The sequence below is a fragment of the Panulirus ornatus genome, chromosome 19 (assembly GCF_036320965.1).
Source record: "Panulirus ornatus isolate Po-2019 chromosome 19, ASM3632096v1, whole genome shotgun sequence".
Classification (NCBI taxonomy): Eukaryota; Metazoa; Arthropoda; class Malacostraca; order Decapoda; family Palinuridae; genus Panulirus; species Panulirus ornatus.
The window spans coordinates 13,434,394-13,453,196 of record NC_092242.1 but is presented as its reverse complement, the minus strand read 5'-3'; the positions used below and the strand labels follow the sequence as shown (position 1 = coordinate 13,453,196).

The 18,803-nt window shown below is 49.4% G+C and overlaps 1 protein-coding gene across 7 annotated transcripts in view; it reads left to right on the top strand.

The window, feature by feature from the left end:
* The first annotated feature begins 2,033 nt into the window (after positions 1-2,033).
* Positions 2,034-18,803, top strand: part of LOC139755398 (uncharacterized) — a 399,483-nt gene continuing 382,713 nt past the window's right edge. For all 7 annotated transcript variants that reach the window (XR_011714092.1, XM_071673667.1, XM_071673666.1 and 4 more), the window contains exon 1: positions 2,034-2,189. The gene's annotated coding sequence lies outside the window, so the exon portion shown is untranslated. The remainder of the gene's footprint in view (positions 2,190-18,803) is intronic.

The following is an 18,803-nucleotide window of genomic DNA, read 5'->3' as shown; positions in this document are numbered from 1 at the left end:
TGTTAACTGCCATATATATATATATATATATATATATATATATATATATATATATATATATATATATATTATCTACTATTACACAACGTCGTAAATTTATGCATGCGGACATGTGTTTGTTTGTGTGATTACTGTTTGTCTTTTGTGAAGAGAGTTTTGCACTCGTGTACATATGTACATGTTTACCCCATCTCTATTCCTGTGCATTTATGCAAACATAACTAGTTACTCATTTATTGACAAGGCCCTAGGAGAGGATGAACACCTATGTTGGGTGTAGGCCGACTGCCACGCTTAGGATTTGAGCCCGTATGGGCTGGCTCATGCTGATTCATGGTCAGTAACGCTAACGTAGGCCCGTAATGTGTTATTCAGTTTTATGCATGGGACGGTAGAATTTGTGAATGCTTGGATGAGTGTAAGACATTGTTTCTTTTGAAGTGTTTAGTTTTGTGGCCCTTGTTTTAGGAAATTTGATATTGACTGACTGCTCTTGTGTTTTATCGTTTATTTCACTTGTTGGTTTACAATTTATACTGCATTTCCTTGTTATCATAGTTGTGGCATGGTGTCTAATAGAATTTTGCTTTTTGATTTATGATTCGCCTCAGGGAATAGGTTATTAGGATTTTTTGTCGGTGGCAGAGCTGTGGCCTTGGTCTGTCGTTCGCGTTTTTTGTCGTTGGTCAATGTTTTTCTGTGTCAGTTGGATCTGCTCGAAACAACGTAGATGTCTTGGTGTAGTTTCATAACAGTTTTTGCAAGTTGTGGATGGAAATTCGATCTGATCTTATTTTTGTTATTTAATTTTCCTTTAAAACATCTTTCTTTTCGTTAGACAAAATTGTTTGTTAGTTAAATCACTTTATTTATCACCACTTTCACTGGCGAGGGCGAGAGACTTCACCGCCATTAGACAACCATCATTTTATAGAATTATACAAATTGAGATGGGTATAAGGCAACCTCAGAAGTGGTTTGAGAACCACATGCTCTCAGTACATAGATATAAGTACAGTAAAGGTTTGGGGAGAACTCGTATACTGTATATAGACAGTTGAGTAATATATGAGTCAGGTTACAGGGTTAGGAGGGACTTGAAAGTGTAGGGACTGGTGGGCTTAGCCGAGTTCGTGGGAGTGTGTAGGGTTGAGGGTGGAAGGGGATGGCCAGCTGAGTTCATGTGAGTGTGGGGGCTGGAGGGTCCAGCCGAGTTCATGGGAGTGTGGGGGCTGGAGGGTCCAGCCGAGTTCATGGGGGTGTGGGGGCTGGAGGGTCCAGTTGAGTTCATGGGAGTGTGGGGGCTAGAGGTCAGTCGAGTAGATCATAATTTGAATTTTATATACGCGGCAGACTTGGGGTATGGTCCAGAGGGGTATTTTTTTTCTCAATCTCTCTGGCATTCTGTTTTCCCTCTCCATTTATTGCGAATGTTTGCAGGAAGTGGATGTTAAAGGCCGGGGAGAACTCAGGGATAGGGCGTGGTGGTGGTGGTGGTGGTATGAGGGCGTGGGGTGGGGAGGGGTGAGTTGTCTGTCTTTAGTGCGGCAGTTAAAAGAGGTTATCCGCTGCGCTCTCCTCTTGGTTGTCACTCATCACTCGAGTTATATTCGTACGTGGCCATTACGGTTTGCTTTCCATGGCAGTTTGACAATGAAGCACTGGCAGCTAGCTCCTCTGGTCTGTACGAGTAAGGGAGGGTGGTTTGCGCCTACTTGTGGCGGTGTGTCTGAATGTTTCGTTCACTGTGAGAGAGCCCCCCTCCCCCCTCCTCTCTCTCTCTCTCCTTATCATATTCCACCTTCCTCCCGTGAGTTGCAGGTGTTGTATTTTTATTTTCACTTCGTTTTGATTATCTACCATTAACATGGGGGAATGTGAGAGAGTTGCATGAATTTATCAAGGTGGATCCCATTTTCTGTGTGGCATGCCTCCATGCCTCCCTCCCTCCCTCCCTCCACGGGCGGGCGGGCGGGCCCGGGTTGGCTCCTAAACCAGCCTGGGTGAGGCGCTCCAAGGCAGGGCCAGCCAGCCGGCCAGCCAGCCACCAGCTTAGTCAGTGACGCACCCGCAACCTGTACATACCGACGTGTGGCTGTGAGCGTGCCGCACCACACGCTCTATCCTACACCAGTACCCCGGGATACTGCAACCGTGTTTAAACGTATTTTACGCACCAAGATATCGAAGTGAGTGTCTCCCCCCCAGCTCTCCGGCAAATGTGTACATGGCCAGTGCTTGATGAGTTGAATAAGGAAAAGAGGAGTGTTAAAACGGGTGTTAACATTCAGCGAGGCTAAACTAAACCCGACCAGCCCTACAAGCTAGCTCATGGCCACTAGCTAGCTAAGCTAAGCTAGCTTGCTGGCATGTCAGGGTATCACATTGTACCAGTTGACTCCCCTTTCCTCGGCCGTTGTCGAGGGGGCGGTCGTGTATAAAGTTTAATCCCTCATTATCACAATGAACTCCATCCAGTGATCTCATTCGAAATTCAGTCCTGGAGGAGTCTGATGGATGAGAATGGCGACCTTTTCAAATTCCATAATTAGTTCCTGGGCGCGTGGCAGGCGTGTAAAATGGCTGTTTATTCCCGGTGAGTAGTGAGAGCAGAACCCAGCCGAGGATGGAAGCAGAGGTGGTGTGAGAAACAGCGAGATCATGAAGCAGATGTGTTGGCACGGCAGGCGGTGTGGCCAGGGCGGCCTCTGTCTGTATGTCTGTTTGTTCACTTGTGTTCCCGGTGTTTGTGCTTTATGACTATCTTTGTCGTTTTTTGCTTTCTTGTATTTTAAAAGTGTATCGCAGTGCATACATGGGGAGTGCCGATTAAAATCTGACTCGTGTATTGTTGTATCCGGTGGTAAGTGTCGAAGTTCACGATTAAATGGAATGGTTGCTAAAGAAGGTAAAGAATTATAACGAAATTGTGGACTTTGTGAATACCAGGTCAGAGGAGTTGGCAGGTGGGAAAAAAATCTGTATTCTGGTCGTTGCTTAAACGGGACTAGACACGAATACAACAACAGCAAGGGATGAACCTGGAACGGAACACGGGTTACTGGGACGGTATTGTATTTTTAATCTCCCGTGTTATAACCCCCCCTCCCCCCACTACACACCACAGTGAGACCCTTGAACACGACGATGCAACACTTGTGCACGACATGTGTCATCCCCTGGGCACCAGCGTGTGCGATCCTTCAGTGCGATGATATGACACCCCCACCTGAGCACCAAGGTACGACTCTCCAAGCACGACGACATGACCCCCTCCCCCCCCATTTGAGCCTACCACACAGACACATGACCTCTGAGCACCATGGGACGACCTTTGAGTTCTCGGATACAACCCCAGAGCACCACAGGACGACCCATGAATATGTTCTACCCTTGTGCACAACGGAACGACCTGTCAGCACGAAAGTGTACGAATTGAACACGGTCCTTATAACCCCTGAGCACGACGGCGAGACGACCTATGGGTTGTGATGGACAGACCTTTAGAGGCCTAGGTCAAAAGGCCAGGCCATCATACTCAAAGGTCGTGGTACAGTCTTATTAAAGTTGTATTTTTAGGTCGTTATTCATCTTCACTGTGTACCGGTATGATACCTACCACAGCACAATTTGTATGCAAAGTGTCTTGAAATTCGATCATTACACTGTATATTGCTGATCAAAATGGTTCGAGGAACATGTAGAAAATGAGCGAAAAATAAGAAGGCGTTTAGAGACACTTTAGTTTTGTTTGTAAAGTGTAGTCATATATATTTTTTTTTCATAGCATGGATTTGATTTATCACTTACGCTTGGATGGGTAGAGATACTGTGATATACACCGTATGGTTCTGTGACACCCCAAACACTGAACACCTTACCTTTGTTATTGCTTTTGGTTCTCTGTTGTAAGATTACCCACTGTAGTTACCCATTTATATAGTCGTCGCACCCCATCTCCTGAACAATATTTCCTGTCGTGCAACTTGAATTCCTATGTTCTGTCTCTGCTTTTATCATGTCTTCATTTTATTGTACACCATTCATCCTCCGCTCTCATACTTTTAAAGGTGCTTTTATTATTTCTCTACGAATTTCTTGCTTGTTTTTGTTTCCCCTTTTTTGACCTATCGCTAAGTCTCTCGAAGAATTGTTCATTGTCTACTGTCATCATTCTTTTTTAAGAATTTCAAGGTGGTGTGATCAGGTTGCCCATCACTCTTCTCTCTTCTAAGGTAGGAAAACTTTTAAAGCCCCTAGGCTCTCGCTGTCATTTAGCCCTCTTAAATCTGGTTCCGTGTTTGTGTATCTGAATGTGTGTGTTAGTATGTCATTGTATCTTTATGTGTGTTCTTGCGCCTCTTGATATGTAAATACTAATTATTACAGCATGTGGAGGGAGGGGAGACTTGTGCACTTGTTGGGCCTCATCCGTGAAACGTACTTTGGTCGAACGCCGACCCCGGGAGTCATGGTGTACTGTGTAACCTACGTCCACTCCGGTCCAGTCCATGCCATATTTAGGAATGCCTTTTACCACCTGTCACTCGACCCTGTCCTCTTTCTTATCCCGAGTTCTCCCCCCCCCGCCAGAGGTCGTCAACCCTACCCCAACCACTATTACAGTTCCCGATCGCAACACTACTCACTACTCTCTCACTTTCCCCCAACCTTAGCGATCTCCTTCACCTTGCCCACCTTCAACATTCCTCCACCTTCCTTCGCAAACCTCCAGCATTCGTCCACTTTCCCGCGCCCCGCCCCTCCCCTCCCTCCAACCCCCACGCCTTTGTTGCTGTCTCTTCCCCCAGGCATATCAGTATCAAGGACGAGTCGAGAGTGTTCTCGTTAACCCAACCTCAGGACGTACGCAATCGTCCTCATAAAATGGAGCCGATTGCATCTCGAGCCTCTGGCTGATCTCCACCAACAGTGGACGTATGAAGCTTTGGGTATACCTTACCATGTGTCCCGGTGGAGTCTTCAACACCCTCCCTCGGAACACCTCGCTCTATCATTACGATCTCATCATCGCGTGTCTCATTGGGAAGAAAGCGGGAATTTCTAATATGTCAGATTTTTCCCCTTTTTCCGTCGTACCTTTTTTTTTTGTTTGTTTGGTGATGACCGATGCTCTAGATCACGGTCTACCTGAAGGGAAATTTCAAAGTTAGGAGCGACCTTCAGCAGAAAACGCCCGTGTACGTGAGTTTTGCCCCCCCCCCTCTTTTTTTTTTTTTTTTTTACCCATTTGAACGCCGTCGTGTAATATCCACTTCCGTTTAAGGTAGTCGTTGAGAATAGACGAGTCACTGATTGTTGATGGGAAAAGCTTCTTTGATGAATGGTTTTAATCAAACCAACCCCCCAACCCCCCCCCTGCGCCGCTTGAGTGTACGATCTCTCGGGAAGGATGGCGTGACCTTTGACTTCGATCTGGAAGGGTCAGGTGAAAGGTCGATCGGTCCCTCATACCCATCGTCGTGCTCGAGGGGGTTTGATTAATTAAGGAACTTGAGGTCACAGGGAAATTTGAATGCCAAAGAGGTCGGTCGACCTTGTCCATTTCACAGTTGTTTGTTTGGAACAGTACGTGTCCGTCAGCCGAGGGCGGGCCCCGTCACAAGACAGCTCCGCCGCTCTTAGCGGCAAAAATCAGAATCAGGGTGGTTTGCCAAGGCTGAGGCAAGAGCCATCGCTCAGGCATTAGTCCAGTTCCTGTAGTCGAGTGTCATGCGGACGACGTGGCGAATGTGGCCACCAGGAAGATATCCCATCAGTAGCTACGCTGCATTATAAGGAGTCACAGGAGAACAGATGTCTCTGCTCAGAGAAGCAAGTCTGTGGTGTTACACGAGTTGTGCATGGTATTCAAGCGGCTGTATGTTTATGGGTGTATTTTTCACTTGCGCACGACGTTCTGGTTACTTTCGTTCATAGATTTGTGCCTTGGAGAGGTTTACGTTGGTGGGTTGTAGTGTTGTCGTAGTGATCGAGCACTTCTGTGTGGGTTTACAGGCGTTGGCGGCTGGCGCACCTTGTTGTGGCGTTGATCTCCAACGTCACAGATAAGTCCTGGTGGGAGTTGCTGTTATTGTGGTCAAGCGGTATCGGGTGTGGTGAGTGTCTGGGCATATGGGAGGTGGGAGGGTGGATGGATGAGTCGTGGATTAGTTTGGATGGTGCGTATGAAGCGAGGAAGGTAAAAGAGGAGGAGAGTTGTAGGTTCATGTAAGAGACGTCCCAAAGTTTCGTAACGGCCATGGAGAGAGATTTGTACTTATCTCTCTGTCTCCTCGCTCCCCCTGGGTTTCCTTATCTCTCGCGTAAGGAAACGACGGAGATGGTTCTTTGAAAATGCTGGTGGATGATCCTCCCTTAGACGTTAGGTAGTGGTATGTAATGCCAGGATGCTTCTGGTGATGGTATATATATAGAATAGTATCAGTACTGTGGCCATCTCAGTTTTATCCTGCTGTGAGTGACATCCATTGTGGCCACATCAGTTTTCTCTTGCTGCGAGTGACATCCATTGTGGCCACATCAGTTTTCTCTTGCTGTGAGTGACATCCATTGTGGCCTCCTCAGTTTTATCCTGCTGTGAGTGACATCCATTGTGGCCACATCAGTTTTCTCCTGCTGTGAGTGACATCCATTGTAGCCATCTTAGTTTTCTCCTGCCGAGTGACATCCATTGTGGCCACATCAGTTATCTTTTGTGAGTGATATCTCTTATGGCCACCTCAGTTTTCTCCTACCGTTGTTGACATGCATTATGGCCACCTCAGTTTTCTCCTACCGTTGGCGACGTGTATTATGGCCACCTCAGTTTTCTCCCGCCGTGAGTGACATCCATTGAAACACGTCCAGCCCTGGTGATGTATGTGGTCGTCTCTTTGGATTTATGAATGGGTAGGGGTTAAGCCAGCCTGTTCAGATGCTGCACACGTATCCCGCATATATCTGGTTGGCCTTGTGAAATCAGAAACGTAGCGGAGGTTGCGACTTGTTGCTTTTTGCGCATTTGGGGAAATACTTCATGGTGTTTGGGCAGCATAGAACAAGCTTACAGAGATTATCTTTGTGTGTGTGTGTGTGTGTGTGTGTTGGGGGGGGGGGGGGTCGTCATGGAGGCTCCACCTGGCCTCAAGCAACTTTCAGTTGTGTAGTTTACCATTACACGGGGGAGGGAGTTTTACATTCGTGGGTCCACCCCCATCTCTCGTTGACGATCCATGCAGATGTTTTCCGCCCTGCCCCACCGCTGTGCCCACCCAGTGTTGTAATGCTGTGGCTGTTTGCGACAACACACCCAGACCTGATGCCATATCAACACTCCCCGTAGTAGGTAGACATGTGGTGCAGGAGCCCGTGTTTCGTCGCGTTGACCCGAGTGTGGTGGGCTTTCAAAGCTGGGACTGCACAGGACCCTGGCTCACGAACTGGTGTACTGGAAGCGGTTCGTCCTCCGCCTGTTATCAGGAGCTGAAGGGGGACGCAGGAAGCTGTGAGGTACTTCGCCGAGGGCGCTGATTTTCATAACGTGTCATTGTCTCCTTGGGGCAATAAAACGAAACGCGCTGGGGCTCGGTAAAGACGCAGGGAGACAAGGAATTTAGTACGTGTTTGTGTTACGTTAGTAATGGAACCAATGGAACTGGTGGAGCGTTGATTCGACGTAATTGATGGCTGGCATGGCCCCGCCGGCACACACATACCGTGGACAGAAAAAAGTGCCTCATGAGTTGAGGTGAGATGACGGATGTCATTTTCTTGCATCCGGAGCAGCTGCAGCAGCAGCAGGAGCGGCAGCAAGGTCGTACCTGGCGGCCTCCATGATGAGACGAGCTCTCCTTTTCACGTGCCTGCTGGGTTTCAGCTATTAACCCCTTGATTGAGCGCGACGTTACGGCCCTTGAGTAAGACGGGTGCAAACCTCGCTCTTGATGGCCAGATCCCTTTGGCCACGATGCCTCGGGGTTGTGGTTTCAGGACCGGTCTGTCATAACTGTTGACATCTGCCATGACTAATTCGTTCGTGGTCTGAAATAATCTTGTCCCAAACGCCCGTGCCTTGTTTTCGGGTCCCCGCCATCTGTCTATCCCGCCCACCCACCCTCCCCCACCTGTTTTCTGTCCCCTGTCAGGTTGTTCCTGTCCAGTCGTCGGGTCGGCAGGGTCGTAGTTGCATGCAAGCAGGGTTACCCGCCTGTCTTGTGTGTGAGGGCGGCCCCCGTCATGCTCCCTCCTGACTACCTGGCCACATGACACCCGCAGCAAACAGAGCGGAGCACCTGTGTCACTCTCCAGGGATTATATGAATTACAGAAATTGTTACATGGACCACGTGCTGGTAATTTGTAATTTATTTTTTTTTTTTTTTTGCGTGTTGGCAAAGAGAAGTCGTAGGAGTTCTCTTTATTTGTGAGAATGTTTGAGTCTAGTGGATGTAGTAGGTAGGTTGTAGGGTGAGGTGGTGTAGCGTGAGACGGGTGGGCGATGCGTACAGGTGCTTAGTTCTGTGGAGTGAGACGGTAAGGTACCGGGCTAGTGGATAGCGTGTAGAGTCCGAGCCTGTGCTGCAGTGAGGCGATGGGTGGGTGTGTAGAGTGGTGGTGGGTGGTGCGGGACGGCAAGGCAGTGAGAGGGTGTGTCGAGGGCGGGTTGTATGGGGTGAGGGAGGCGCAGGGTGAGGCGTAGCGGTGGATGAGGTATGGACAGATCTTGATAAGGTGGTGGTAGTATGAAACGGGTGGTCACCGGGTTGGTCCGGGTGTTTACAGCGGCTGGACCTGCCTGTTCCCCCTCCCCCCCACAACAACTTCCTCCCTCCGTAGCACCTCCTCCTCGTCTGTCTCCAGGGCAGTAGTGAACCAAGCTTCCTCTTTCGTCATTCACGTGAAAGTTCTGTGCACATTGTTTGTGGTGGGGGGAAGTTCATGCCACATCACCGCTCGGGTGGCGGAGGTGAGGACGCCACCATACAGTGATGAATGAAGAGGAGTTCATTCAGATAACATGAGTAATGAGGCTCCCATTGTGCAACAGAAGGGTCGATCCTTCAACGAAGTAACAATAAGATTCTCCCCCATGCGAGTTACAAAAACAAAAGGGTTTACACTTTTGCCACTCACGGGGGAAGCTTTTTTTTTTTTTTTTTTTATCCGTACCTGAAAGAGAGACACTTGACTTCTGTTATTCCACGAGATCTCTTTGTCCTGTGCTTCACAGAAACAACAAGTTCGCTCATACTTGCCTGACCGGAGCGTCTTCCCTTCAAAGAGCTCCGTGTGCGTGTCTGAGAGAGAGAGAGAGAGAGAGAGAGAGAGAGAGAGAGAGAGAGAGAGAGAGAGAGAGAGAGAGAGAGAGAGAGAGAGAGAGAGTGTTTTACGCTGATGTTGCCACACCCGTTAATTTTTAGCCTAAGCCAGGTTCCCATTTATGGGCCAGCCCGTGTACGACTGCTGCGCACAGGATTCGAACCCGATTGGGCCCATGCATGAACCATTCTCAGCGACGCTAATCGCTACGGGACGGAAGCCCATGTGTGTGTTTGTGTGTGTTTTATATACTTGTTTGTGTATACGGGAGGAAGGTTTACATAAAAGGGGCCTCTCCACTTATCCTGTTTTCTTGTATAGAGTGAATTGGAACGATGTGGTATACCGGGGTCAACGTACTGTCAATGGATTGAACCAGGGCATGTGAAGCGTCTGGGGTAAAGCATGGAAAGTTTTATGGGGCCTGGATGTGGAAAGGGAACTGTGGTTTCGGTGCATTACGCATGACAGCTAAAGACTGAGTGTGAACGAATGTGGCCTTTGTTGTCTTTTCCTAGAGCTACCTCGCGCGCGTGCGGGGAGGGGGTGTCATTTCATGTGTGGCGGGGTGGCGACGGGAATGAATAAAGGCAGCAAGTATGAATTATGTACATGTGTGCATGTGTATATGTCTGTATATATATATATATATATATATATATATATATATATATATATATATATATATATATATATATATATATATATATATATTTTATTATTTTTATTATACTTTGTCGCTGTCTCCCGCGTTTGCGAGGTAGCGCAAGGAAACAGACGAAAGAAATGGCCCAACCCCCCCCCCCCCCCATACACATGTATATACATACGTCCACACACGCAAATATACATACCTACACAGCTTTCCATGGTTTACCCCAGACGCTTCACATGCCTTGATTCAATCCACTGACAGCACGTCAACCCCGGTATACCACATCGCTCCAATTCACTCTATTCCTTGCCCTCCTTTCACCCTCCTGCATGTTCAGGCCCCGATCACACAAAATCTTTTTCACTCCATCTTTCCACCTCCAATTTGGTCTCCCTCTTCTCCTCGTTCCCTCCACCTCCGACACATATATCCTCTTGGTCAATCTTTCCTCACTCATTCTCTCCATGTGCCCAAACCACTTCAAAACACCCTCTTCTGCTCTCTCAACCACGCTCTTTTTATTTCCACACATCTCTCTTACCCTTACGTTACTCACTCGATCAAACCACCTCACACCACACATTGTCCTCAAACATCTCATTTCCAGCACATCCATCCTCCTGCGCACAACTCTATCCATAGCTATGTCCTCAAACATCTCATTTCCAGCACATCCATCCTCCTGCGCACAACTCTATCCATAGCTCACGCCTCGCAACCATACAACATTGTTGGAACCACTATTCCTTCAAACATACCCATTTTTGCTTTCCGAGATAATGTTCTCGACTTCCACACATTCTTCAAGGCCCCCAGAATTTTCGCCCCCTCCCCCACCCTATGATCCACTTCCGCTTCCATGGTTCCATCCGCTGCCAGATCCACTCCCAGATATCTAAAACACTTCACTTCCTCCAGTTTTTCTCCATTCAAACTCACCTCCCAATTGACTTGACCCTCAACCCTACTGTACCTAATAACCTTGCTCTTATTCACATTTACTCTTAACTTTCTTCTTCCACACACTTGAATTGTATTGCTATGTATATGTACGTGTGTGGACGTGTATGTATATACATGTGTATGTGGATGGGTTGGTCCATTCTTTCGTCTGTTTCCTTGCGCTACCTCGCTAACGCGGGAGAGAGCGACAAAGTATAATATATATATATATATATATATATATATATATATATATATATATATATATATATATATATATATATATATATATATATATATTTTCTCAATTTTACAGTGGTATTGGCATTTAGTGTTTCATGGCTGAACGTACACTCTCTTCGCCTGACTTCCAGTTGAGCCTCCTTGTTCTGTACTCTCCTCTGGTATTAAGGAGATGTTCGTTGTTAACGTCATCGTGGTCCCATACGTAGTTCTTACGTCATGTTCTTCTTTCTTCCAATGTGGACAGACTGAGGGCTTTCCTCCTGTTTCCATGGCTAATTCTATTCCGTTCTCGTGCTGTTCTTGTTGCGTTCCACCGGATCTCTTCCACTAGTTTCGTGGCGTTGCTCCTCAAGTCGTGGCATATTCCAGCTCCGGGCATGTATGTCTACCTGGACATCGCACTCTCCATGTACTTGGAGATGATCTGGCTATGACACTGACCGAAATATAGTGTTGCTTTTCTCATGATCCTCCTCAACCTGCTGTTCAGGTGACACGTTTGGCGTCATGTCGGCCCCTTGGGTGTCCTCTCACCGCATGACTCTCGCAGTGTATTTCCTCCTGTATGCTCCACAGCCCTCTGATCTGTTCAGAAACCCCCTTTCCCCATCTTCATGACGCTATTTGTTCTACCTACCGGTGCTCAATCGTAAGATTTCTTCGTAATTATTCGTCCATGTGTGTGGATCAAGTTGCGAAAAGATGGGTCAGAGTGCAGGTCAGCGTTGAGTTTGGAGCAGGGCTGCGGACTGTAGGCGAGTCCTGGCTGGCGTATAGTCAGTGTTGGTGGAGGTTCCTCCGGTGCTGTTGTTGACGGTAGTGGCTGGTGGTAGTGGTGGTGGGTGTATCGGCCAGCGGTCGGCCTTCCTGCACCACCCACCCGATGTCTGATGAGGCAGTACCCCGCCCTTCTGCCCGCTCCTCCCACACACCCCACCGCTGGTGCTTGTGTGTGTGTGGAGTGGTGTGCATGTGTGAAGGTGAGGCTTGTGTGTGATCTCGGTCGTTCACTGGCCGGTTATTTGATACTGTAGAACGTTTGGCCCGTACTGAGGACGCCCTTATGTTTATAACGCGAGTGATACTTGACACTATTGAACGTTTGCAGTGGACGGGGGTGGGTCCGTGGCAGTGTTTATATCTCCGGTGGCATCACACGCATATGACGAGGTTTTTATCTGCAGTAATTGTCGCCGTAAATGTCAGCGTCGGCCTTGCATAATCATTTATCAGTTGGTAATGCTGGCACATACGACGCTGCAGAGGGTTCATGTGTCGCTTCATGATGTGGCTGTGATTTTTGTGCCTGTGCTGAGTGGGGTCGACCCGCCACTGTGATTGTGGATGTAGTAGCTGGGGCCTTAGTCATGGTAGTGGCCCAGCCTTCCTTGTATGTCTTAACGTTCGCTCCTTGTTCAGACGATCTCTCTCGCTTGCATCTTTCGTTCTTGTGGGATATTTTTTTTTTTATCTATGTATATATTTTTCGTATTTGTGTTGTTAATGAAGTAATGCACCAATGCAAAATGACTTCTTTTTTTTTTTCATCCAAGGTATGAGAGGGTTTTCGTATTTTGGCTTGAGTTACTCGCCATAAATAAATGTTGAGATCCCACGTTCCATTGGTAAGGATTGCTTGCCATAACCAGAGTTTGGACCCCCCCCCCCCTCAAGGCCTCGGTGATAAATTGTTGGTGGTGGTAGCAGCTTGGTGCGCCTGGCTCTTGGGTGGCGGATAGCTGTGGGGTAAGAACATCTCATAGCAGTAACGGCAGCGACACATAACAGTAAGGTTAACCCAGGAGAGTGGCAGAAGCCAGCCAGATTTACAGACGACACCAGCAGCGAGGTAGTGGGACTCTGCTCGACTGTACCGTCGCTGTACCCGACGACGGCACGACCCTGTAGTATGATGGCCGGGCTCTCAGAACTATAAGTGTCGTACCGTCGTGCTCAAGGGGTCGTGTCTTTGTCGTTAAGGGTCGTACCGTTGTGCTTAAGGGGTTATTAACCCAACATGGCAGCACAGTTGTTTGGGTAAAGTATATGTGTATCACAGTGGGTTTAACTCACACACACACACACACCACCACCACCACCACTTGTAATTAGATAGCCATTGAATATGGGTAGTTGGGCGTGATAGATCAGCAGCTGTTATTCCTGCCGTAGAACAAAACCTGCGAGATCCAGGTGTTTATAACACTCCCTCTTTTTTTTTTTACAGACTTCGCACCTCGGCTTCCTCACAATAGATAAAACTTAACCCCGCTGGTCTATGCGAAGTATTGGGATGGCAATAATGTAACGGCGCGTACAGGAGTGGGTTATTATCAAAGGAAAACCCCCACCGAGTCGATGTGATTACAACGTTAGGCTTGGTCGATTCCCTCGCGAAGGTGGGTTGCTGGGTGGCTGGCTGGAGGGCAAGTCGTCCTCGGCGAGGCTGCCCAAAATCTCATCAAGTTTTAGGCCTAAGGGCGAGAACCAATCTACGTTGTCTGGGCGGGATGTAAGTGATTGCGACCCCGTGATCCTGCTGCTCCATATACCACTGTCCTCGGGAGTGTTCTTTTTCACATGCCTCCGTCGAGTACATAAAGAACCAAGATAACCAGTTGATGTGTATAAACCCAGAGATAGCTTGTTGCTGCTGCTTCTCCTCCTTCAAGGTATTCGTTCGTTGATTTTATTCTCCCGGTCCTCATGGCCTCTCTGTTTTATTCATTTGCTCCAGTTTTTTTTACAAGTTTATTCTCGGCATTATCAAACATATTCTTCTGTTCGTTACTTTAACGAGATTCGTCTTCCTTCAAAGTCTGTTTCTCTTCAACCCACTTCATTTTTTTTTAAGTCTTCGTTCAGTCATGTTCTACTGGTAACCTCTCCGCAGGGTGGTGGTGTTGCCCACCTCACACACCTGTGGTAACATCGGTCAGTTCCTCTGCATCCCTTCCTTACGCGGAGACCATTCCCTCGGTTTATCATTTTATGCATCTTACGAAATACGTTGGACATTTTCTTTTTTTTTTTTTTTTTTTTGTCTCTGCGGTTTTCACTATTTCTCTCTCAGGTTTGGCGCCTGGCCATCGGAAGTGAGAGCCAGACGTGTTTACCTGGTGTCTTGTGATCTGAATAAGGGCCCCAGCCACCCACCCTCCCCCTACACATCATACACACTACCCATTATTTTCTGTCGTGTCAGGAACACATCGCTCATACCATTGTCTGCTTCCTCCCGCGTCCACCTGTGCCCACGTAGATATCTATGTTCACACCTGTTTGAAAGTACGTATCTCCAGCACTCATCATACCAGTTGTGTCCCACATATTCCGCATGTCTTTCCGCGGTTGCGAGTGTCGCCTTGGACTACATGATTATCCCGAACTCTCTCTCTCTCTCTCTCTCTCTCTCTCTCTCTCTCTCTCTCTCTCTCTCTCTCTCTCTCTCTCTCTCTCTCACTCCGGCTCTGTTACCCACCATAGATGGGTGCGCTCCTGGACTCGCCTATTGGACCGCCCTTCAGAAAGTACGAGTTTTGTGGAAACAGTAATAGTAAAAGATTAATGTAGAGTAAGTACTTGCGTGTTATACCCACTCATAGGTCCAGGTTGTAGTTGTCACTGCCCCAGGTCCAGGTTGTAGTTGTCACTGCCCCAGGTCCAGGTTGTAGTTGTCACTGCCCCAGGTCCAGGTTGTAGTTGTCACTGCCCCAGGTCCAGGGTGTCGTTGTCACTGCCCCAGGTCCAGGTTGTCGTTGTCACTGCCCCAGGTCCAGGTTGTAGTTTTCACTGCCCCAGGTCCAGGTTGTAGTTTTCACTGCCCCAGGTCCAGGTTGTAGTTGTCACTGCCCCAGGTTCAGGTTGTGGTTGTCACTGCCCCAGGTCCAGGTTGTCGTTGTCACTGCCCCAGGTCCAGGTTGTAGTTGTCACTGCCCCAGGTCCAGGGTGTCGTTGTCACTGCCCCAGGTCCAGGGTGTCGTTGTCACTGCCCCAGGTCCAGGTTGTAGTTGTCACTGCCCCAGGTCCAGGTTGTCGTTGTCACTGCCCCAGGTCCAGGTTGTAGTTGTCACTGCCCCAGGTCCAGGTTGTCGTTGTCACTGCCCCAGGTCCAGGTTGTAGTTGTCACTGCCCCAGGTCCAGGTTGTAGTTGTCACTGCCCCAGGTCCAGGTTGTAGTTGTCACTGCCCCAGGTCCAGGTTGTAGTTGTCACTGCCCCAGGTCCAGGTTGTAGTTGTCACTGCCCCAGGTCCAGGGTGTCGTTGTCACTGCCCCAGGTCCAGGTTGTCGTTGTCACTGCCCCAGGTCCAGGTTGTAGTTTTCACTGCCCCAGGTCCAGGTTGTAGTTTTCACTGCCCCAGGTCCAGGTTGTAGTTGTCACTGCCCCAGGTCCAGGTTGTAGTTGTCACTGCCCCAGGTCCAGGTTGTCGTTGTCACTGCCCCAGGTCCAGGTTGTAGTTGTCACTGCCCCAGGTCCAGGGTGTCGTTGTCACTGCCCCAGGTCCAGGGTGTCGTTGTCACTGCCCCAGGTCCAGGTTGTAGTTGTCACTGCCCCAGGTCCAGGTTGTCGTTGTCACTGCCCCAGGTCCAGGTTGTAGTTGTCACTGCCCCAGGTCCAGGTTGTAGTTGTCACTGCCCCAGGTCCAGGTTGTAGTTGTCACTGCCCCAGGTCCAGGTTGTAGTTGTCACTGCCCCAGGTCCAGGTTGTAGTTGTCGCAGCCCCAGGTCCAGGGTGTCGTTGTCACTGGTCCAGGTCGAGGTTGTCGTTGTCACTGCCCCAGGTCCAGGTTGTAGTTGTCACTGCCCCAGGTCCAGGTCATGGTTGTCATAACCGCCCCAGGATACGTTATTCGCGGAAATGCGATCCTTGAACTCATGTGAAGCACGGCGGTATGATCCTTGACCTCTGCCTATACGACTTGAGCACAACCATACGTTCCTTGATCACGACCCTTAAGCGCGACGGTGCGATCCTTGAACACGATGGTATGACCCTTCGGTATAATGGCGTAACGCCACCGTACTCAAGTGTCCTACCGCCGTGTTAAAGGGCTGTACCATTGTGAACAAGAGCTGCACCGTTGTGTTAAATCGTTGAACCACCGCGGTCAAGAGTCGCACCGTTGTGGCCAAGGGTCGTACCGTTGTGGTCAAATGTCGTACCGTCGAGTTAAAGCATTGTACCGCCGTGGTCAAGAGTCGCACCGTTGTGGCCAAGGGTCGTACCGTTGTGGTCAAGTGTCGTACCGTCGAGTTAAAGCATTGTACCGCCGTGGTCAAAGGTCGTACCGTCGTGTTAAAGCGTTGTACCGCCGTGGTCAAGGGTCGTACCGTCGTGTCAAAGCATTGGACCGCCGCGGTCAAGGTCGTACCGTCGTGTTAAAGCGTTGTACCGCCGTGGTCAAGGGTCGCACCGTCGTGTTAAAGCATTGTACCGCCGTGGTCAAGGGTCGCACCATCGTGTTGAAGCGTTGCACCGCAGTGCTGAGGGGATTCAGGGTCTGGCAACCTTCCCTCGTCATGCAAGAGCATCGTGCACTCTGGTTTAATTGGTTTCACACTCAAGTCGAGCTCAGATAATGATGATGCCTGTAATTATGACGGTAGATTATACAGATTTGGCTCTGGGGGGAGGGGAAGAGAAGTGACCTTAAGAGTTCCTTTAATGACCCAGGCATGAAGTCCACTGATCAAGGTCATCAGGAACGGAAACTGAAAGAGAAAGTACGGGAGACGCATGACAGACCGTATGTGGAGAATGGTCTCCCTGGAGCTACTGTTAGGGGAGTGGCAGCCTGGATGTGAGTGGACTGACTGGGTCTACTGCCAGGGGAGTGGCAGCCTGGAGAGTGGACTTGCCGGACGAGCTACTCGTTGAGTGGCATACCTGGCAGGAAAGTAAGTGGAGCTGGTGCTGTGGCAGCGACGAAAGTACGGGTAGCATTTCTTGGGAACAGAGGAGCGGAGGAGGGCTTTTAGGTTTGCGGCCTCAGGAATGGGGGTAACAGGGACTTCCTGCTGGGGAAGGGGACCTCTCCCAGTAAGTCGGTTGACAGGACTTGACGTCTGCGGGAGGAGCCGGCTGGCGGCTGGTGATTTAGGTTGGGGGGAGAGGTGACCGTGCTCATTACTAGGAGGGGAGAGGGCTAACTAGGCCTAAGTCCAGGGGGGAGTTAGGTGGGAGGAGAACGCCTCAACCCGCGAAGGAAAAGTAAGAATTCGGCCTTCGTGTGGTGCTGCGCGGGACGATATGTATTTATTTTTTTTTCATAGCGGAATGGGATCAGTAGGACGTCAGCCGTCCCTCACATTTATGGTCAAACTCTCTTCCTCCTTATAATTGCGTGCGGCTCAAAATACAAACCGCTGACGAACCACCAGATCTTAACTTACAAGGACCTTCGGTGACCCGTCCTTCTGCGGTGGTTCTCCTCGCTCAGCACACCTCACTGACAAGATTAACGGAGGGTTGAAAAAAGTTAACCGGGAAGTTGAAGAAGAAGAAAAAATATTCAATTACCTCCCCCCGGCCGACTCTGACCCAAAACTCCTCCCCAACACACACCGGTGCGCCATTCACTGGATTGGCAACGAAGCAGCTAAGTAACGCGACGACCTGCTGGACCCGACACTACACCCCCGGGTCGTCTCCTGTACTTTCTCCCTCTCTCTCTCTGTTGCCGCTACTGGTAACCTTGGTCACTGGCCCTCACGCCGCACCACACCGCCGGAGTCACTGAAGGCAACTGTGACATGCATCTTGCCACAGATAAACCCCCGTGTCGTTTCCGTCATAATTACACAACTCACGAGTCTCGACTCAACCCGCTGGAGAGGAGAGAGAGAAGAAAAACCTTAAAAGATCGAAAGTGCTCAAGGCTGTGTCGCATGATGATGATGATTGGGAGGTTGAGAGAGAGAGAGAGAGAGAGAGAGAGAGAGAGAGAGAGAGAGAGAGAGAGAGAGAGAGAGAGAGAGAGAGAGTTTCTGGCACCAAAGCCAGCATTCCTCAGGAAATGCTCGTCAGCCCACCTCCTCGGCCTTCACTATAGGCTGGGTGCCTTGGGCCCTTACACCGTTGCTAGGCTCCGTCGCCGTACTCCGTTGGCCTAAACCTTTTTGTGCGTGAACCAGTCGACTCTATTCTGGGTTTGCCACTCCCTCATTGGAGACCCGGTTATCCTGTTAAAGATAAACTGTGAATTCCAGAATTTATTTATACTTGTAGTTGCTCACACGTCATAGTGCAGTTAGAGGAGACATATTTTCCTTCTCTCTCTCTCTCTCTCTCTCTCTCTCTCTCTCTCTCTCTCTCTCTCTCTCTCTCTCTCTCTCTCTCTCTCTCCAGTCCACAGCTCCCCCAGGTAGATCAGTCACTCCAGTATGTAAGCTAAGGTTCCCCAGCAGCACACTGTGCCACCCCAGGCCAGCAGCTCCCCCAGATACTGCACACCGGTCACCCAACTGCCCAAGCTGCCACTCCTTAGCTGTACAGTCGCCATGCTGTGCTCCTGGCCCCTTCCTCCCTGTTGGCCGAGGACTGGGAAGGGGAGTCGTCGTTTTTCCCCCTTGTTTTGATAGGCCTACAGGGCAGGCGGGGTGTGAGGGAGAATGGTAGATACCTCACTGCCGGCGCTGCC